The 23241-nt window shown below is 34.1% G+C and overlaps 1 protein-coding gene across 2 annotated transcripts in view; it reads left to right on the top strand.

The window, feature by feature from the left end:
* Nucleotides 1-23241, top strand: part of LOC100926624 — a 199215-nt gene that overhangs the window by 159225 nt on the left and 16749 nt on the right. The window contains exon 9 of one of the 2 annotated variants that reach the window (XR_004230941.1): nt 1047-1066. The exons of the other annotated variant lie outside the window; for it this stretch is intronic. The gene's annotated coding sequence lies outside the window, so the exon portion shown is untranslated. Of the gene's footprint in view, nt 1-1046; nt 1067-23241 lie in introns of those variants that run through there. 2 annotated transcript variants of the gene reach the window in all.

The raw sequence follows: 23241 nt of genomic DNA, 5'->3' as shown, positions 1-23241 counted from the left end.
TGCAGGATAAATCCATAGAGGAGTTTAGCAAACTAAAAAAGTTAGTTAGCTATAAGAAGGAGAAAGAAACCATGAGGCAGAGGGCCAAGATGGGTTATAACTCCAAAAGGAATTTAGCAAAGATGCTGTGGACCATGAACAGATTTATAGGGGAAGTTTAACTTCATGATTTAACATAAGTTGGATTTCTGACTGGACACAGCAAGATGAGTCTATTCACAACTTCCACAGAGGGAGGTGAAACTGATCCCCATCAGTGCCCTTCCCTTTTTGCCTTAGGTATTAATTTTATGAGTACTTCAGTCCTTCTTTGCCAACCCACCTACTTACTCAGGACCTCATTATTTAGAGCAGTGCCTGGAACATAGTAGGTATTTAATAAATGCTTAAGAAGTACCTAGATGAAAAACAAAGCAATAAAAATAAAATACCTAGGTGGGGCAGCTGAGAGAATACTGGGCCTAGAGTCAGGAAGGATTGACTAAAGTCAAAACTGAAACTAATGTTAGAGGCCTAGGTAAGAATGGATATTAGTATACTCAATAGGAAAAAAAAAAACAGGGAAAAATAGTTTTGTTTTTTTGTTTTCAGAAAGATCTTTTTTTTTTGTTTGTTTGTACTAGCTCTTTTTGTAATAGCAAGAAACTGGAAACTGAGTGGATGCCCATTGGTTGGACTGAATAAGTTAAGATATATGAATGTTATGTAATATTTTTGTTCTATAAGAAATGATAAGCAGATTGATTTCAGAAAGGCCTGGAGAGATTTACAGGAACTGATGCTAAGTGAAGTGAGAACCAGATCATTGTACATGACAGCAACAAAATTATACGATGATCAGTTCTGATGGACATGGCTCTTTTCAAAATGAAATGATTCAAGACAATTCCAATAGATTTGTGAAGGACAAAGCCATCTACATCCAGAAAAGGACTATGGGAACTGAATGTGGATCACATATAGCATTTTCATTTTTTTGTTGTTGTTTGCTTGCTTGTTTTTTTCTCATATTTTTTTTTCTTTTTGACCTGATTTTTCTTGTGTAGCATGATAAATGTGGAAATATATTTAGAAGAATGGCATATATTTTGACCTGTATTGGATTATTTGCTGTCTAAAAGAGGGGAGAGGTGGAGAAGAGAGAAAAACTTGGAACATAAGATTTTGAAAAGGTATTGTTAAAAACTATCTTTGCATGTAATTTGAAAAATAAACGGCTATTATTTTAGAAAAAAGAAAGATCTTTTTTGATGTAATGAATATGGAATAATGATATCTCTATAGAGATTTCAGGAAAAAAGATGGTGATTTAAGATTAAATTCAGTAAAGACATTGGGACTAAATATGTAGGTTTGACACTCATTTCTATTGATAGGATAAATGAACTTATGGGAGTTGGTGAGATCACCAAAAGAGAAGATATAGAAGGAGGAGTGTCCAAGACCAGGCCTTGGAAGCCAAGGCTTCTTGGAGAGGTTGTGAATGATGATTGAGCAGAGGGGACTTTGAAGCAATGGGGAGATAAATGGGAAGATCATAGATTTAATGGTTGGAGAGAACTGAAAAATCACCTAATTGAGTGCCATCATTTTACAGATGAGGAAACTAAGACCTGGAAAGATTAAGACATTTGTACAAGTTCACAGAGGTAGCAAATATGCAGAATTCTACCCTCAGGATTCTGACTCCCTGTTTAGTAGTGTCCTTTGCAATATGAACTGGTATTTGTTCTTTTTCTCACCTCATTTTCTGCCCTTCATTCATCTTGCTTTAGCAGCCATCTTTAAAACTGGGAAAGAGACATTAGGAAGAATTGGGAAGGTTTAGTCTAATACTGGCATTTTATAAAGAAATAAAGTAAGAAAAATTCAAAGAAAAGACAGAATTTGTCCAAACTAGAATGTGTTTTATAGATCCAGATATGGCAGTGACCTCAAAGGCTGTCTTCTCTAATCCACTTAGGTTCAAGGAGCTAGTGGTAGTAGTAATAATAACAACCACCACCACAATAATAATCACAACAGTAACCATGATAATAATGATTAGTATTTATATGGTACCTACTATGTGCTAGAAGCAAAAGTGACTTGATTAAGGCTACACAGTTAGTAATTGCTTGAGGTTGGAGGAAAGGCACTCCTCTTTCAATATCTTCTCTTTTGGTGATCCCTTCTTTTTATCCAATTAGTTGCTGAATTTTGTTGTTTATAACTCAATAAAGTACCTTATATCATTCCTTTTGGTATTCTCACATGGTCTCTACATTACTTCAGATTTTCATATCCCCTTTTCTGAACTATAATAATCTCCTAATTTGGTTTGCCTACTACCAGTCTCTCCCTTCAAGAGGCAGAATGATCCTCAGGTAATTAAGGAGGTGATAAAGGTTATGCTTCAGGAACCTGGGGTTAGGGCCCATTGCTGTGATACCTTGGACAAATAAACTAGCCACTTTGGGCCTCATTTGTAAAAAGAAAAGATTAGACTCACTTGTCTCTAGGGCTTTTATAGCTTTAAATCTATATGATACTAAGATCCCATGGCAATCTATGCTCCACAAAACTGGCAAAATAATCTTCCTAAGGCACAGATCTGATCATCATTCTCCTATACAAACACACATACACACACACACACACACACACACACACACACACACATCTTCAGTGGCTCCCTCCAGCCTAAAGGATAAAAATCAAACTTCTCAGTCTGGTATTTAAAGTCCTATATAACACATCCCACCCATCTTTCCAAACTTATGTCATAATATTTCTGTTTATACACTGTTTCATCTAAACTGGTCTACTACCTACTATCTGAATATCTTTTCTTATCTCCATGTCTTTGAAGAGTAATAGATTATTCTCATCCCTGCCTCTTCTAATACTGAGCTTCCTTCCAAGTCCTGTTCAAAGTATTGCTTTTCAGGCAAAGACTTGGAGCTCTCCCCCTCCTCAGATTATCACGCTTTCTTATTCTCCCTATAGTATGAAAACTCCTTCTGGACAAAGGCACTGGCTTTCTTTCTGTTTTTTATGGTATAATCTAACAACTTTCTACATAGCTGGTTCTTATAAAATGTTTCTTGAACTTAATTATTCAGATTACCAGGGATTACTCCCTGGGACACCTAGGCTACTGATGCCTCCATACTCAGGAATTTTACAAGCTAGAAGGGAGAGCACTATTTGTACAAACATTTACATGTAAAACACAGCCTAGATCCATTATTTGGACAGCTTCTGATTGCTTACCCCTGAAGTCAAGCTATCTGTTATCAATGGAGAGGAAAAGAAATATAGGAAGCCATACCACATATCTAAATGATAAATCAAACACTGCTTTTAGGATCTTAATGCTTCTAGTATTCTTGATGGAGTAAACAAATTGTTAAAAATGAACAGTAGATCTTTTCCAAATTAAGATTTATTAAGTGCTTTATACTCTATATATACATTCACAATCTACCAAGTGAAGTAATTACTATAGAAATTATTATTCCATTTGAATACTTGAAACTGAGGCATTATTCCAGGATGAATAAAATAACATCAGTTAATTACCTGTGTTCACAGTATATCTATGAGAAGTAGAATTTTAACTCCGATACTTCTCATTTTCTAGTCTTTCTACTATGTTACTTTGTCTCTACATATTGAGTAGATCTCCCTATAGAGGATTTAAAGAAAATTGTATAGGAACATTTCATAGTACAACTCTGTGTATGTATGTGTATATGCATACATGTATGTTTGCACATGTATATCTTTATTTACATACACACATGTTATATCTAGAACAGCTATATGGCACAATGATCTTCAGGAGGACCTGAAATCTGATTTCAGAAAATTAATTGTGTGTGTTTGTACAAATCAACTAGTCCTCTTTACCTCAATTTCTTCATCTGTAAAATGAGTTATAGAAGGAGATGGCAAATCACTCCATTATCTTTGTTAAGAACCTCCCCCATAAAATAGGATGCAATTGAAAAATGACTAAACAATGTGTTACATATAAGATATGATATATATGAGATATATAATATTATTTTGCTGATGTTTTAGTATTGTATCAATTCTATTTACTAACTTGCTTTTAAAAAGCAAAACATCAATTGAGTCTGACAATATATACAAATTTCTTTGACAGCAGTCCCACATATCATTAAAGAAGAGATAGAAAAACATTTTTACATCTCTTTTCTGAGACCTAATTTGGCCATTTTAATTATACAAACTTAAATTACATTATATTTGTCTTTTCATTTACATTGTGGTTGTCATTGGGTACATTGTCTTCTTGGTTCTACTTCATTTACTTTAAATAATTTTATATAAATCTCATACTTTTCTGAATTCTTCATATATATTCTTTCTTATTATATTTTAATATTCCATTACATTCAAGGCCCAAAATCTGTTTATTCATTTCCCATCTGATGAAATGTTTTGTTTCTAGTTTTTTTTTAACTACCACTGAAGTACAACTATGACTACTTTAGTAATTATGATCTGTTACATACAAATATGTGCATTATTTATAAACTGTATGTCTATTTGTATATGTATCTATATGCATATGTATATTTATTATCTTTTATGCATGTATATGTACGTATATAATCAAATGTATATTGGTGTGTGTATGCATATATGATCTTTGATCATCTTGAGGTATATAAGCCTAGTATTACAATTTCTGGATAAAAGGACATAAATGTTATAATCACTTTAAGTGAGATGATAAATTATAAATTTGAAATACAAATTAGAGAAAGAAAAAAAAGAGAGACAGAGGAGAAGAAAGTTAGTTGGAAAGCTGAGTCAAAAAATTTTTTTTTCTAAATTATTGTAATGCAAGAATAGTGCATTATCTCATTCCTATCCCTGCCAATTATTTTACTTTACATCTACCCACAAATATATTTTTCTGTTACTTAATTCCCCCCTCATCCTTTTAAAAACATTTTTTCAGACAGTAATTCATACTGTTACCTGAGTTAAAGAAGTTTGTGATCTAAATGGATGGAGAGCAACACCTACTACCATCAAAAATCACAGATCATTAAAGTAAATACATAAATATGTATTTCTACATGGCTACAACCACATGCAAAAACATACTATGTTATTCTTGTGAAATAACTTTGAAAACAATATTTAAATAATTTGCATTCTCAACCTATATTTTGTCATTCTCTTTTTTTAAAGCATATAAAAGATTTAGACCATAAACCCAAAAGGCATGGGTCTTGTCTTCTCTATATTTTTCAAATAACCTAGAAAACTGTTCGAGTACAATACAATATTTTTTGGTTATTGAGATTAGAGTGGCTACCAAAAGCTCAGATCATCAATGATATTTGCAGTTTGCTGGAAGGTCACTTGTCAATATAAACAAAAAAGAAATAAAAGAAGTAAAAATGACCAAGTTTAAATAATCATCCAAACGGCAAGTTTAAATAATCATCCAAACTGTTGGGTTTTTAAGATTCTATGAGTATTCCTTTTATCAGGTTATATTTAAATAATCAAACCCAGAATTCAATAAACTTTTGGTTTATTTCTTCTACAGGGAACTGTAGGCAATATATATCCTGAGGAGGTAATTCAATTAACAATAATTAAACAAGAGTCTTACAAAGAGTAGAAACTTAGCATATAAGAAAAATAGTCAAGTGGCAAGCACCCTTCAGTCCTGCTCTCAACAGACCTATTGCCATCATCTCCAAGTATACAAACTATCACTACATTATACCTCTAAAAGAATCAACTAAAAAAGATACTATGTGATCTCATATATATATCATCAAAATCAAATTACTTGCCTTCTCAAGGAGGGGGAGAGACAGGAGAGGAAGAGAGAATTTAGAACTCAAAATTTTGGAAAATGATTGGTAAAATATATAAACATATATACACATACATAATAGGGAAATACTTAATGAAAAAATTTAAGATGCTAAGATGTGGAATATAACAATATATTATGAGATGTATCACCTCACATCACTTCTTTATCATAGCTCTAATGAAACCAAAAATCTGAAACATCTAAAACCAATCATAGTTCTAGAGATTCATAAAATATGTTTCTTCATTCTATTGTTAGATGCTAATTATGAATATCATTCTGAGTCTTTATGCCTGAGCTCACTCTTTAGCAGAGTCATCTGAGAGATGAGAGAAGGGCCCCTGATATTGTTAACATTGATGATTTCTCCTGGTTCCCCCGCCACTATTACGTATACCCAAACTATTCTATATTCATCTTACATATATTCTGTATGTGTCTATATATGTTATAGGGTTCAGATTGTCACTGATGCTACTCCACAGAGAAGAAAACCTGCTTCTCAAAGAACTGTGATTATACCAAGATAAGGTCAAAATGGGTTCATGATTTAGACATAAAGAATGATACTATAAACATATTAGAAGAACAAAGGATAGTCTCTCTCCTCAGATCTGTGGAGAAGGAAGGAATTTGTAGCCAAAGAATTAGAGTGCATTATAGAATACAAAATGGACAATTTTGATTATATCAAGTTAAAAATTTTTGTACAAACAAAACCAATTCAGACAAATTTAGAAGGGAAATAGTAAACTGAGAAAAAATTTTACATCCCAGGGTTCTGATAAAGCCCACATTTCTAAAATATATAGAGAATTTACTCATTTATAAGAATATAAGCCATTCTTCATTTGATAAATAGTAAGGGGATATGAACAATTTTCAACTGAAGAAATCAAAACCATTTCCTGACATATGAAAAATGCTCTAAATCCAGTCAGAGAAATGCAAATTAAGACTATTCTGAGATACCACTACACACCTCTCAGAATGGCTAAGATGGCAGGAAAAGATAATGATGAATATTGGAGGGGACGTGGGAAAAATGGGACACTAATATTTTGTTGGTAGAAATGTGAATGGACCCAACTATTCCGGAGAGCAATTTGGAACTATGTTCAAAAAATTATCAAACTGTCCATAGCCTTTGATCCAGCAGTGTTTCTACTGGGCTTATATACCAAAGAGATCTTAAAGGAGGGAAAGAGACCCACATGTGCAAAAATGTTTGTGGCAACCTTTTTTATAGTGGCAAGAAACTAGAAACTTAGTGAATGCCCATAAATTGGAGAATGGCTGAATAAATTATGGTATATGAATATTATGGACTATTATTGTTCTATAAGAAACGACCAGTAGGATGATTTCAGAAAGACCTGGAAAGACTTACATGAAATGATGTTGAGTGAAGTGAATAGAACTCACTTAATATTATTTTCCTCATAAATCTGGAGTATATTTCCAGAAAAAAATAGTTATTAGTGGAAAAGAAGAGTGAGCCCAAATTTAAAACAAAATGCTAGAAAGACAAACACATGGGGAACGTATGGGGCCAGAGACCTTGCTGATTTGAGTTTTCTCCTTTCATTAGTTATTTTCACTGGCTCTCTCAACTCTACACTCATTGGAATTACTACCTTCATGGTATGAAATCCCCTACTAGGCAAGTAATTTCTTCAAAGAATCATAGTTACTAATGGGAGTCAATAACTGAAGAGGAATTCTGACCCCATGCTGCTTTTTTTATAGAACTAATGAGGACTAAAAAAAAAAAGTCAGAAGCTATAAGAAGCATTCTTCTTCCACATTTCATTATCCTTTAGACTGCTAGAGATCACATCCATTGAAGCTGTTTTCTTGCTTCTACCACCTCTCCCTAAAGAATATCTAAATTAAAAAGTCCAATGGGATGTGGCAGCTATCTTTGATTAGCCAAAAGCTCGATATTTTCTCATTCTGTCAAAAAGAATTTCACATTTTATAAAAGGGCAACAGATTGAAGGTGGTAGGTATTTGCATTTGATTTCTCATTGAAACATCATATTATTTCTGTTATCTGCTCCTTGGTTTCATCAAGCAAGAGGAGATATTAGTGGTGAAAATCAATTGGTCAGTGATTTTTGACTAACTAGAGAGATGGGCTATCAATAGTGAGTCTTCTGAGAAATTTTAATCTTTTAATTTTTCTCCTCTTAAATAAAATTCATATAATCAAATCACCTTTCCTTTATTTTGGAAGGCACTTTATATTGGCACTTTACATATGTATATATATATATATATTTATCTCTCATGATTCTAAAAATGATAACTCATTTTTCCATTCTATAGACCAAGGGTCCTCAAACTTTTTAAATAGGAGGCCAGTTCACTGTCCCTCAGACTGTTAAAGGGCCAGACTATAGTAAAAACAAAAACTTTGTTTTGTGGGTCTTTAAATAAAGAAACTTCATAGTCCTGGGTTAGGGGGATAACCGTCCTCAGCTGCTGCATCTGGCCTGCATTGTTTGAGGATCCCTGTATTGGTGTGTTAACTATGCCCTTTGTACCTTTTTTTCTCTTTATCACACTCATGTAAAAATTTTAAAATTATCTGTAATTCATATAATTGATATATACAAGTATTTGCCTTTTCCTATTGTCTCAGAAATATCACAAGTATTAACTATAACTAATCATTCCACCATCTGCTAAATTTCACTTTGTGCCCAACTCATCTAGGATTTTGCTTCAGAAATTGTTCAGTTTTGCTCATGTATCTTCAGAGTCTCTCTCTCTCTAATAACTCTTTTTTTGTAGCCTGCTTTACTCTGCAAGTCCTGAAAAAAATCTTCCAATTACTTTTCTATCATATCTTCTCTTTTCATTGTTGAAGATCATTACCCTAAATCTGGCCCATTATTGGCATATTGCCATATACCTAGACTATTATAGTAGGTCTCTGAATTTTCCTAGTTCCATATTCCTCTTTCTTCCAAATTATTCTTCTTGCTATTATCAAAATAAACTTCTTTGCAAGTAAAACTTATTTCTTAGCTCTTGCTTAAAAACTCTTTAGCATTTCCCAATTTCCGACCCTAAAATTCTCTAAAATAACCCTAAAGCTTGGTATTAAAAATTTCTATTTGGCATCTCCCTATCTTTCTAGTCTTATTTCTTTCTTTTTTTATTTAATAGCCTTTTATTTGAAGGTTATATGCATGGGTAACTTTACAGCATTAACAATTGCCAAATCTCTTGTTCCAATTTTTCACCTCTTACCCCCCACCCTCTCCCCTAGATGGCAGGATGAACAGTAGATGTTAAATACATTAAAATATAAATTAGATACACAATAAGTATACATGACCAAACTGTTATTTTGCTGTACAAAAAGAATCAGACTCTGAAATATTGTACAATTAGCTTGTGAAGGAAATCAAAAATGCAGGTGGGCATAAATATAGGGATTGGGAATTCAATGTAATGGTTTTTAGTCATCTCCCAGAGTTCTTTCTCTGGGCATAGCTGGTTCAGTTCATTCCTGCTCCATTGGAAATGATTTGGTTGATCTCGTTGCTCCATCAGAACTGGTCATCATATAGTATTGTTGTTGAAGTATATAATGATCTCCTGGTCCTGCTCATTTCACTCAGCATCAGTTCGTGTAAGTCTCTCCAGGCCTTTCTGAAATCATCCTGTTGGTCATTTCTTACAGAACAGAAATATTCCATAATATTCATATACCACAATTTATTCAGCCATTGTCCAACTGATGGACATCCATTCAGTTTCCAGTTTCTAGCCACTACAAAAAGGGCTGCCACAAACATTCGTGCACATACAGGTCCCTTTCCCTTCTTTATAATCTCTTTGGGATATAAGTCCAGTAGTAACACTGCTGGATCAAAGAGTATGCACAGTTTGATAACTTTTTGAGCATAGTTCCAAACTACTCTCCAAAATGGTTGGATTCGTTCACAACTCCACCAACAATGCATCAATGTCCCAGTTTTTCCACATCCCCTCCAACAATCATCATTATTTTTTCCTGTCATCTTAGCCAATCTGACAGGTGTGTAGTGGTATCTTAGAGTTATCTTAATTTGCATTTCTCTGATTAATAATGACTTGGAGCATCTTTTCATATGACTTTTCTAGTCTTATTTCACATTGAATTGTTTCAGTATATATTCCTGCCAAACTCATCATCTTTTAAACATGATACAAGCTTTCTCATCTTTCCTCCTTTGGGGAGTGCTATTCTGCTAAAAATGTCAAGAAAGTCATTATGTTCCCCACCTTCTTTAATCTGTTGAATTTCTCTCCATCATAATTCAATCTAAGAGACTGGTTAAATGCTATCCTTCGAGAAACCTTTTCTCACCCCTTTCACCTCCATTTAGATTACTTTTCTCTTGGACTTTACATAGTATTTTACAACTTAGTATTTTTTCCTGCATCATCACAAGTGTTTTCCTAATTATTGATGAAATCCAAGATTCTGTTCCCAAATCTCTCTCTCTCTTTCTTTCTCTCTCTCTCTCTCTCTTTCTCTCTCTCTCTCTCTCTCTCTCTCTCTCTCTCTCTCTCTCTATATATATATATATATATATATATATATATATATCACTTTTTGATCCTACATCTCAACTGCTTTAATTTTCTTCTGCCTGCAAATGACTCTCAGTCTATAGATATAGCCCAATTCTTTTTTCTTGAACTCCAATGCAAAATCACCAATTGCCTGCTATAACCGCTATCCCAAACTCAAATCTTCCCTCTGAAACTTATCTTTTCTTCAAACATCTCTGTTTCTATTAAATATAATTTCAGTCACCCCAGTTTGAAACCTTAGAGTCATCTTTGAATATCCATTCTCTTTTACTACTCACATCCAAATCAGTTCCCAAGTTTTGTTAAGTTGGCTTCTACATACTATTCACATCTATTCCCCTATCAATAGTCTTAATTCAGTCTCTGGACATCTCTCTTCTGTTGCTGCAATGAAGGAATTTTGTTCCTGGGGTAGAAATGATAGGAAGCTTGTGAGTGAACATATCTATTTCATTTTAGAATTTGTGAAATAAAAGGATAAGGAAACCAGGAATAAATCATGGTTTCTGGGAAAACAAATTTTAATAGCATCCCAGAAAGGATACCCCTAAGAAAGAAAGCTGAAGTCACAAAGAGAAAAAATTTACAATAAAGAGATAATAAGGGTGAATTGCCAAATAACTAAGATTTTTAAAAGATACACAAATAAGGACAGGAAATGGAAATGAATACAAAGTGTAGATTAGATTTGTCCAGTCTGTCCTCAAAATAGAAAGTTAGAACTAAAGGGTAGAAACTTCAAAGAAATATTTAGCTTTGATGATAGGAATAACTTCCTAACCAATGGAGATGTGCAAAGTTCAATGGACTGTTATGGAAAGAAAGAAAAGATTCCCCCTTCATTAGGTACCTTAATCAGAGAATCCTAATTGATCTCTCTCTAAAATCTCTCACTTCTTCAATCCATTACCTATATAGTTGCCAAAATAATCTGAAGGCACAAGTACTATCATCTTCCCAAAGGCCTTCATTTGTTTGCCTTCTCCCTTTGCCTATGGAATAGAACACAACATTTTCAGTGTAGATTTTAAGGAACTTCATATTTTTCCCTACATTTTAAGGCTTAGTCCATATTAGTTTCATTCATACATATTATGTTACAGCTAAACAAGATAACAAGCCTCTTCCCAAACCTGGCATTCTATCTTGTACTTTCATTTATTTGCCCAAGTCATTCCCCATGTATGCATGTACTCTTCACAACAAATTTTCAGATTCCAGTTCTTCTTTTAAGATTAAGTGAATATGTTGGTCCTTTCATAAAATGTTCTTTGATAATCTAAATTATTAGCACACTTGCACTCCTCAGTGGTCTTTTATGTATTTAATGATTTGTAAATTGTGACCCTTTGATAAAATAAAAGCTCATTTGAGGGAAGGGCCTTTTTTTGTTTTTACTTTTGCATTCCCAAGATTGGAATAATACTTTCCACATAGTAATCAATTAATGCATGGTTGTGTAATTGAACCACTTGGCCTCTGGGTATGATTAGATACCATTTTATTTAGGTTTGCTTCACATCTCAAATTATGTGATTTTATGAAACAATGGCTCCATTAAAAACCTTCTATTTGTCATGTATTATCAATGCATCATAATTCTGTGTTTATGAATTCCATAATGCTACTATATTGTCAGTTACCTTGAGATAGAAATGGAATCTTTTTTAAACCCTTTATCTCCCTCATTGCTTAATATTCTGAACAAAATAAGAGCTTAATAACTATTTATTATTCCTTAATTTAAACCTTTCTGAATCTTTCTAAGTTTATTCTTACCCACTTATTTTTCAAGTTCTCCCCAATACTTAAAGTCACACATATTCTCTTTCCAAGAATATGCAGCAACTTAACACTCCAAAGGAATAAATTTAAATTTAAATTGTTGTACTAGAAAGATGACATTTACAAGTAACCATCTGATATTTGTATTGCATTTGTCCATACCCAAACTTACTAGGATTGTTCTCATACCAAAGAAGAACTGGAACAAATGATTTATAACTTAATGGAATGACATGGAGTAATTGAGGTGATGCTCTACTCAAATTGTTTAGGCCCAGTATCTGAAAAGAGTTCAGACTGACAAGGAAGGTTGGAAGAGTCAGTCTATTAATGTGAGTTAAGGTTACTTTGCAGTCATCAAAAAATAAAGGCCAATTTCCACTTCTGAATCTCCCAGGGAAATTCAAATGCATGTGGTGTCTACTTTGAAACATTCATATCAGTATTTTGCTCAAATGCATGGTAGCTCTATTTTCATCTGAAGCTTAAAGCTTAGAGAATTTTAAAAGGATTTTTTAAAATCAATATTATTACAAGGCTTTGTTCTTTCCTAATTCTAGTTCTCTGTCTTTTATAATTTTTTTTGAACTTCCAGTTCATGGAATCTTTTCACAGTGAATGGCATTGATTAGAAATACAAAACTCATGATGATTCTGTCCTCTTAGAAACAAAAGAGGGAGCCAGATCATGTTAATGGAAATGCCCACATGGCCTACAACCATAATAAATATTGTACTGAAAGAAATTGATGGCTTATCATAAGGTTCCTACATTAAGCTCTACTGGGGTAAGAGAGGAGAATCTCTTCAGGATTTGACACAAGAAAATAGGACAAGTCTCTAAATCCTTATTCCCTTTTCCAAATGCCCTTATTTTGAAGAATGTATATCTTGTTTGTTTGAATTGGGCATGTTAGTCTTTCAGATATATTGATGCATATGTTAAGAATATTTATTTTAGGATTATATACTCAAAATTTGAAAGAGAGCATAGAAGATTAAGAATTAACCCGAGTTCAAGTGAGCAACATGGGCTTTCCCTAAAACTATAGGCTGCCAGTCTTCATTAGTTTAAGTAGTTCTCACCAGGAGCTATTATAATAATAGCTCCTATAATATAATAGCTATATTTATATTATATATAATAGCTAACATTTATATAGCACTTATTAGTAGCAGGGACTATGCTCAAGGCTTTATAATTATTTTCTAATTTGAGCTGCACAACCACAGAAAATAAGTGCTATTATTATTCCATTGTACTGATGAGGAAACTAGCAAGCAGAGATCCAAGTGATTTGCTCAGGGTCATATAGGTAGTAAGTGTCTGCTGTTGGATGTGAATTCAGGTTCTTCTGACTTCAAGCTTGTAACTCTAGTTCTTATGCCACCCAATTGTCTATATGGACCAGATGGTGATTTTCTCCTTCTTAGAGAATTTAGGCAAAAGCTGGACAATCATGGCTGCCTTAAAAATGAATCATCCAGCTGGAAAATTGATCCAATCTACATTTCATTATTCAGTTTATTATTCACATGAGTTCATATTCTATATATCCTGTGACTTATATGTCATCAATACCAAGAGCTATTTGACCAGTGCACAATGAGAATTTAATACACCATGCTGTAGTGAAAAGAACACAGAATCTGGAGTCAGAAAACTTGGGTTTAAATCCCAACTATGGCACTTAATATCTGTTTGACCTTGGTCAACTCAATGAACCTTGATGAGCCTCAGTTTTCTCATCTGAAAAGCAAAGACATAAACTATATTGTCTCTACAACTTTTCTAATTTTAAATTTATGATACTTTGATACAATGACTGAGATACATCTTTATTACATAGATTTGGAAAATATAGATTGCAATTTCTCCATTTCCTTTCTTTTATAATTCTTATCCATAGCATTCCATAAAGACTCCATAGTAGATCTATCCAGGGATCTTAGTGACATCAAAGAGCTCACATTAACCTGGGAATATACAAAATACACACAAATGAGGAGATATCTAATATATTTTAAGTAATTTCAAGAAGCAGAGATAAATAAAAATTAAGAACCAGGGTGGTCTCAAATAAAAGGTAAAATTTGATGAGTGGTGCTTTGCAGGAAACTAGAGGTGGAAGTGAGGAGAACATTAAGACATGAAGAATGACCTTTGACAAAGTGAAGAGACAAGAGAAGAAATGTCATAAATAGAGAACAGTTAATAGGCTAATTTGACTGAAAAAGGAGTATGTGAAAGGAAATAAAATGAAACAAGACTGGAAGGTGAGGAGCTAAGCAGATTGGAGTCATATAAAATTTGAGGCTGAGTATCTGGAGACAATAGGGTGCCACTGGATATTTCTAAATATGGGAGTAACATGGTCAGATCTGTGTTTTATGAAGATCAGTTTGGAGTTTTGTGGATTTTGATTGGGATGAAAAAATGTGAAGCAATAAAGATATTGCAGAAATCCAAATGGAGGCAATGAGGGTCTGGATCAGAGCAGTGATTGTGTTAGTGGAAAGAAGGTAAAGTATGAGAGATCATGGGGAAGTAGAATCAATTAAACTTAGAAATTGATTGGATATAGAGTGAAAAGAGTGAAGAATCAAGGATGTTTCTGAGAATGTGAATCTTGGTGACTAGAGTGATGAATGAAAACAGAAATTTAGAGAAGAGATAGCTTAGGGAGTGGGGGGATGGGATGAGTTTTGCTTTGTACATGTTGAATTTAAGACAATTGCAGGGCATGTAGGTCGAAATCTCAACGTGATACTATAATTCAAGAGATTTATTCCATATAAATAATAATTGAATCCATGAAAACTTATGACAATACTGAGAGAGTATGTAAATAGAAAAGAATGCTCAAGATACCCATGGTTAGAAACGTTAAATAATGATCCAGCAAAGGAGACTGTGAAGGACTGGTAAGACAGGTAGAAGAACAGTCATTGACACTGTCATAAGTACTATATGCCTACATTAAACTTTGGAATATCTGAAGTAAACTTTCCTTTTTTATCTAGAATGCTTTAATGATGCCTAACCATGCTGTAACTTGCTGTGTGCTAAATGCAAAATTATTATAAGATTATAATAAGCAAAATATAATTTGCAAGAACTTTGAGATCTTTTTTATTTAATTAAATTTCTTAGTTCACCCTTTGTCTAATTAGCACAGTGCTATGAGCATAGTGGGCACTTAAGAAATACATATTAAAATTGCTTGAAGGTGAATGTTATACATTCAGATAGTATCAAATAATAGGATAAACCACATATAAATGATGTTTAGATTATCTGCATGACCAATACGTTCAATTAGTATGGATAATTGACTACATAATGAAACTCCTGTTTTTTTCTTATCCCTAACACAATGTTCATTCTAACTCAGGAGGACTGATCTTTCCACTTTATCACCACTATTTCTAACATGAATAGATACTAGTGGCTTAATTAGGGACAAAAATAAGAGACATTGTATTTCAGAATGATTTTATTTTAAGGGAGATATAGACTGTTTTAAACAATTCAAATTCTATATGAATTCTGCCTGATCTGTCTACTAAGCACATGTTTTCTGAACAAGTGAAAATATGTATCTCATGAGGTAATTTTCTTCTATAAGAATATTTCCTAAGTATAGTTAATATTTCTAGAAACCAATCCAACCAAATTATCATTTTTTCCTCACAGAAATGGAATTAGTGACTGAATTCTTTAGCTAGGTTAGCTAGTTTTTTTTTTTTTAATCTAGTCTTCAGATACTTTAGCTAGTTGTAGATACATTTACTGAGTAAAAGATGAAATTGAGATCCAAAATGGTGTTACTTAAATTTTAAGGTTTTTTGACTATTAAGTATATTATCCCATACATTAATAAAAAATCTGTTTGGTTGTCTATATACTCTATTTCTGTATGCAATTGTTTAGGTTTTTAAAGAAGAAAAAATAAAATTTCTCCCTATAACTGACCTAAAAGGTTTTCATTCATCTCAAAAACAAACAAACAAACAAACAAACAACAACAACAACAACAACAAAACAAATTCAAGAGAATCCCAAGGACTACAATCTTCCTTTTATAGGTACAAATGCCCACATTTAAAGTAGTCACTATATTCCTATGCCTTCCATTTGGTGCCTCTTTCATAAAGCAGTTTTTTTTTGTTGTTGTTGTTCAGTCATTTACTCGCGTCCAACACTTCATAACCCCATCAAGCATAGCTCATCACTCCTTTCTTTCCTATACCATGTCTTAAAAGTCTGTCCAAGTTCATGTTTATTTTTTCCATGACACTATCTATCCATCTCATCTTTTGCCATTCTCTTTTCCTTTTTCCTTCAATTTTTCCCAATACCAGAGTCTATTCCAATGAGTCCTGTCTTCTCATGTGGCCAAAATATTTAAGCTTTAGCTTCAGTTTTTGACCTTCCATTAAAGAACTTAAATTAATTTCTTTAAGTATTGACTGATTTTCATCTTCTTGTTGTTCAAAACCTCCTCCAGCACCACAATTCAAAAGTGTTGATTCTGTAGCACTCGGCTTTTCTTTTTCTTTTAATCCAACTCTGACAGCCATATATTGCTGTTAGAAAACCCATAGCACTGACTATATGGAATTTTGTTGACAAGGCAATGTCTCTGTTATATGGATTTGCCACAGTTTTCCTTACAAGAAACAAACATCTTTTAATTTCATGGCTAGAATCACCATTTGTAGAGATCTTTGAGCCCAAGAAAATAAAATCTGACTCTACTTCCATTTCTTCTCTCTCATTTTAGTGTTTGAGGGTTTTTTCTATCTTAAGTTCTAAGTCAACTTTTACATTCTCCTCTTTCACCCTAATGAAAAGACTTCTTGATTTCTCTTCACTTTCTGCACTAGAGTAGTATCTTCTACATGTTTGAGATTGTTTTTATTTCATAATTCCAATTTTTGACTCATCCAGCCTGGTATTTCACATGTTGTATTCTATATTTAACTTAAATAAATAAAATGACTCCTTTTCTAATCTTAAACTTATAAGTTGCAGGTTCTGTCCTTTCTTAGCCCAAATGTAGGTTCCTCAAGATACAAGTGAGATGATCCGATACTTCTATCTCTCTGAGGACTTGCCATATTTGTTGTGATCCATTTTTGTAGTGTTCTCTTCTTTTTCTAAAACATGATGGTTCTCTCTGGCAGCAGGTGTCTCAGGGGAGGTTCTCTGGAGGCAGCCTTAGTTTCAGTTCCAAATAATAATCACTTCAAATGCAGCCAGATGATAAAATCCAAACATTTATTTTCTCCTTCCAAGTCTTATCTCTTTCCTTGGGCCCTGTTAGCTTTCTTAAAGGCCTATCTCCCTCCTTGGTTCCAAGAGCTCTTGCAGCTTGTCTTTTAGCTCTTCCAGCTTCTGCCTCCAGCTCAACTCCACCTCGTAGCTTCTCAATCCCCAACTGACACTCCCCTCTCAATCTTTTTCAACTGAACTCTCCTGACTGAGTTTAGCTCTTTTTATGCTCTTTTAGAGGTGTAAACTCAAAGATTGACCCCTCCTCTGAGAGTGGGATTATGGGAGGTATGAATTTGGATATCTCATATTGAACCCTGCAATCTCCCAAATGTGTGAACTAATATGTGAACTCTCAAAGGTGTTAACTTAAACATTTTTTCTCTCAATTCCATTGAATTATCACCTTTTTCAAGTTCTGGCTCATAACACATTTTAGTATAGTCAATGAAGCAGAAGTAATTTCCCCTTAAAACTCTAATGATTTAAATAATCTGGCCCAGCTACCCTTTGAGAAGATGAGAGAAGAGAACATGGAAATTGGTCAAAGATACTGAAAATGGGAAATTGTCCCCAAAAAGACAATAAGGATGATGAAGGGCATCGAGTTCATGCCATTTAAAACTGATTTAAGGAATTAAGGCTGGTTACCCTGAAATTGAGAAAACTTAGAGGAGACATAATAATTTTCTTGAATGGAGATGCAACTAGGACATTTCTTTCACCTGGAATTAAAAGATTTGTTCCTCCCACTTTTTTTCAGCACTAAGAACAGTCTAAGAAGCAATAGAAGTACAGAATAAGAGCTTAAAGAGTCAGGGTTAGATTAATCTGGAAAGGGGAAAATGTTTTCATATATTAAGAACCACATGCAAAAAAAGAAGAGGAAACTTCAGGGTCTGGATCCTTTGAGAGAGGAGCTGGACTACTTGAGAGAAGGCTTCTGTGAGCCTCATTTCTGCTAGGGTAAAAGAACCATAAAAAGAATCAAAGTACTCTTTGTTACTAGGGGCCTGACTTCTCTAAAGAGGAAAAAAAAATATGGGCATTGCCTGCCAGGAAATCAGAATATCAGACACTTAATGCTTCAAGGAGAGAAGGAGCCTTCAACTGATCAGGTTCTCTTGAGGATCAATCCCTGCCAACTGTTTGTCTCCTAGAGGCACTTGGGCAGTGACACACTCATACTCCCTCAACCATTTTTTCCCAGGGACCCAACCCCACCTTTACAATTCTCTCAAAGGATGTGGGCAGTAAGAGAACTAAGATGCTCTGGGATCATAGTCATCTCACCAGATAGAAAAGGAAATATGGCTTCCCCAACATGCTCTAATCCTAGACTGACTTTGGTGGTACCTAATAATGTTATCATTTGGAAAATAGAAAGTGAAATGAGTGTATTCCTAATAGATGTTCATTCATTCTATCCACTTATCCATCCACTCATCTATAAAAATTAACAAGTTACTTCTATATGCAAAGGGACTATATCTTACCCACATTTCTTGTCTTCCAATGTGCATAGCACAATTATATGAATACAGTAGACACTGAAAAAGTGTATGTTAAAAGTTTTTTATAAAAAGAAAACGTTATATACCCAAATAGTATTCAAATGATATATGAAAAATGGATAGATTACCTGCACTACTGCTCCTTTCAGTTAGTGTGGATAATTGAGTTTGCTGTGTCACCACATTGCCAGTTGTTCTTAGCCCTTACACAATGCTTATTCTAACCCATGAGTTATTGCTCTTATGACTTTATCATCAATAAGACATAGGCACTTAGGATAAAGCCTGGCTACCCTGCTCTAGTTTTAGCTCTGGTTTTTGAGACTTGGAAAAAAACCTCCTTCAATAAGATATTCATTTAATTTGACTTGGCCCAAGAAAACCAAATTCAGAAACATGTATAGAATTTGTATAAATCCCTGTATATTCTTGATGTAAAGACAAACTTTTTAGTGATTAGGGCTGTCCAAAAGCTAAATAAACTGCTAAATAAAAGGAACTGAGTTTTCAAGCAATGACAGGTTGAGGTCTTATTAGGGATTCGATTAAGAAAAGTCATTTAGATAGCCAGTGAACTTGATCTCTTAGTTTCCTTCGAATGGGACTATACTATTTTTTTTTTTGCTTGTTTGTGTGTGTGTGTGTGTGTGTGTATGGTGGTGGTGGTGGTGGTGGTGGTGGTGGTGGTGGTGGTAGTGGTGGTGGTGGCAGTGTTGCTGATTATATGATCCTAGGATTTCATAAAATATTAGTATGAAAGTAATAAGGAGGTAAGCCTTAACACATAATTTCTAACTGATTCAAGCTTAATCAGTCATCTAGAACAGTCAGCAAACAAACATTTACTAAGTACTTACTGTGCTAATTGTTAGAAATACAAATATAAGCAGAAAGATATTTTTTGTCCTCAAGCAACTTACATTCTAATTGGAGAAGGCAATGCATGAAAAGAAGATAATAAGGGAAGGAGAAGAAGATGAAGATACCTGGTATACACATTAGGGAAGTCCAGAGTACAATCTGGAGAGGAATGAAGATGTGGCTGGCTGAGCACTTTCCTTAAATGGGATCCTAAGAAGACCCAATCAGAGAGAGAGAGAGAGAGAGAGAGAGAGAGAGAGAGAGAGGAAGAAAGAAGGAGAGAGAGAGAGAGAGAGAGAAAAGAGAGAGAGAGAAAAGAGAGAGAGAAATATATATAGAGAGAGAAAGAACGAGAGAGAGAGAGAGAGAGAGAGAGAGGCTGCAAAATCATAACATACTTCCAATGTGTGAATTACAGGATTGAAGAGAGTTTCAAGTATGAAGACATTTCTGTGTTATGGTAGAAGAACATTAAAGGAATAAAATACAAGACAGACAAGTTTAATTCGGTATATAGAATTTAGAAAAGTCTGGAGTTCAAAAGTAGAGGTTTAGCTTGGATAAATCTTTTAGTATGAGTTGGAATAGATATCTAGGAGGTTCCTTTCAAATCTGATATTCTTTCATTCAAGTTCTGAATATAGGTGTATTGGGATTATGGATGCATGGAAAGGCCTGAGGAGTCCACTTTTGTGTCCAGTTTGTATCTGAAATAGAACTTCTGATTCTAAATCTATATTACTATGAACACAGTGCCACTTTTTTCCAAATGAAATGCAATTACATTCCCCTAACTTGTTCTGATAGAGGTAATGAGGCATAGTGGATGGAGAGCTAGCTTTGAAGCCAAGGAAACTTGTTTCAAGTCTTTGCTCTAACACACACTGGCTATGTGATCACAAGAAAATCATTTAACCTTTCAGTCAACTAAGACTACAAGATTCGAAACAGTTGTATTAAAAGAGATAGTATCATGTATTGGTCAACCTGCCATCTGGGGGAAGAGGTAGAGGGAAAGGAGGGGAAAAATTGGAACAAAAGGTTTGGCAGTTGTCAATGTTATAAAATTACCCATGCATATAACTTCTAAATAAAAAGCTATAAAAAAGAGATCGTATCCTTAGTGGAATTTTCTTATGTCAGGAGACATTGGATGCCTAGATGGGAAGCAATGCAAAAAGAGAGGAAGAAAATAAATTATGTAATGATGGATTGTTGTTGTTTTTATTGTTCAATCATGTCTGACTCTTTGTGATGTCATTAGAAGTTTTCTTGGCAAAGATCCTGGATTGGATTTTTGTTTCCATGTCCAGCCTCATATTATAAAGGAGGAAACTGAGGCAAACGGGGTTAAGTGGTTTGCCAAGGGGCACAGGGTTAGTAAGTGTCTGAGTTGACATTCAAACTCAAATTTTTCCCAACTGCAGGCTCAGCACTCTATTCACTATGCTGTGTGTTGATATATTTTATAGAGCCAGTTCTGAAAGGTTTCAATACATATCAGCTAAAACTTTCCTTCAGACATGTCTCTTGACCCTGCACTAACACACCATAGCAAGTAGTAGCACTCCTCAACTTACCTCTGCAAACAAGCACACATGAAGGAATTGAGGGGATCAGAGCATCAAGGTTGGTGGGAATTGAATGAACCACATATTGTGACTCAGTTCTTGAATGAACTCAGTTTCCTTTCTATTCATTTATGGATTTCATTCAGTTTCTATGAGAAAATATTATTCATTTATGGGAATTATGAGAAAACTATTGTACTGTTTGAACAATTACCTTTGAATAATTTGAACAAGGACAACTCTCTGCATGGCTGGAAAATGGGACCACCTCTACTTGCTGCTTAGAGATCTTTAACTAAACACTTAGGTTAAGCTCACAGAAACCCAGGCAGATCTAACACCGATGCAAGTTGTCTTACAAGTGTACATCTTAAGCAACCCAGATGACAAATCTGAAAACTGACCTTGTACTAATAAATCACTAATTTTTTTCTGTTTCTTTGTTATACAGACACTTTGCTGGAGTAAGAACACCTCTTTTTTCTGAATTCAGAAAATTGCATCTAGTTTGCTCTTTCCCTTTCAACTTAGAAAGTCCTTAAATTTTTTTCTTCAATTAGAAATCAGATTACCCAATTTTGTGTCCTACTTTATTTTTTTGCTTAATTAATTGGTCTTATCTGATTGATTGTTTTTAATATATAAAAATCTGCCTCCCCCTGTATTCAGGGTTAAGTGATAAACACGAGAAAGGTTTATAGTCCTGATTTGTTGGGCAATTGGCATTAATTGCTTAATAAGCCTATATGCTCAAAAGCTCAAAATTTTGTTTCCCAAATTATTTTCATCTTTCACCTACCACACATACATATGTATATTTTTTTGTTCTCAACCTATCATTTAGTCATAATAGAGGACTTTCCAGTATGACAACTCCTTCTATCAATGCAGATTAGTATCTTCTCTGCAATTTATCTTCATAGAGAGTTAAGAGGCTAAATAACACGTCCAGACCAAGCATTCATTATGGAATTTGAACCTAAGTTTTCTGACATCGTGTTTCAGAATTTTTTAACCATTACTAAAGTTAATGTTGTTAACCTTTTAGTGTTACTTAGGCTTCAATGAGTGATTCTTCAATCCTGGTACATAAGTAAATCCAACAAACCCAGGTTTTTGGGGTGAGATATCTAATAGAGTATAAGAACTCCCAGATGGAGGTGGGAAGAAAGGCAAGTGTTAATGAAAGTCAGGCTTCAGAACCCAGATAATCTGATGAATCATCCTCAATAGTCTCTGTGAGTTCTGTCTGAGTCAGCAAGAAATAGCCTCAGGAAATTGTTTACATTTCAGTTATTTTCCTGTATTCAGCAATGAATGAAGTGCTGAGTTTAAATGCCATGACTTAGCGAAGTAATATGAGCAGGGTCACAAAATATACTAGGTTTTTTTTTTGTTGTTGTTGTTGTTTTATTTTTATTTTTTGACGGGGGGAGGGGGGCGGGGGTAGTAGGGATCCCAGTGATGCTGGATTCCAGGGTGCCTCTGATTGTAACATTCTCTAAGGTTGTTATTCACACTTCCATTTAAGGGTAGCATGACTCTACGAAAAAGTGCCCCTGAATTAAAAATTGAGAGAACTCTCTTCTATTCTTGGCCTTATTATGTGACCTAAAACTAGGCACTTAAACTCTGTTTGTCAGTTTGCTTCTATGTCAAATAGGGATAACAGTTCATGCTTTTTACCAAAGACATCTTGAGAAGTTTCAAGAACATCTCCCACATTTATCAAATTTCTCAGAGATAGATATATGGTTGACATAGGTAAGACCTTATTCT

Source organism: Sarcophilus harrisii, chromosome 1 (genome assembly GCF_902635505.1).
Source record: "Sarcophilus harrisii chromosome 1, mSarHar1.11, whole genome shotgun sequence".
Taxonomy (NCBI): domain Eukaryota; kingdom Metazoa; phylum Chordata; class Mammalia; order Dasyuromorphia; family Dasyuridae; genus Sarcophilus; species Sarcophilus harrisii.
The sequence above is the reverse complement of the archived record's forward strand: the minus strand, read 5'-3'. Positions and strand labels throughout refer to the sequence as shown.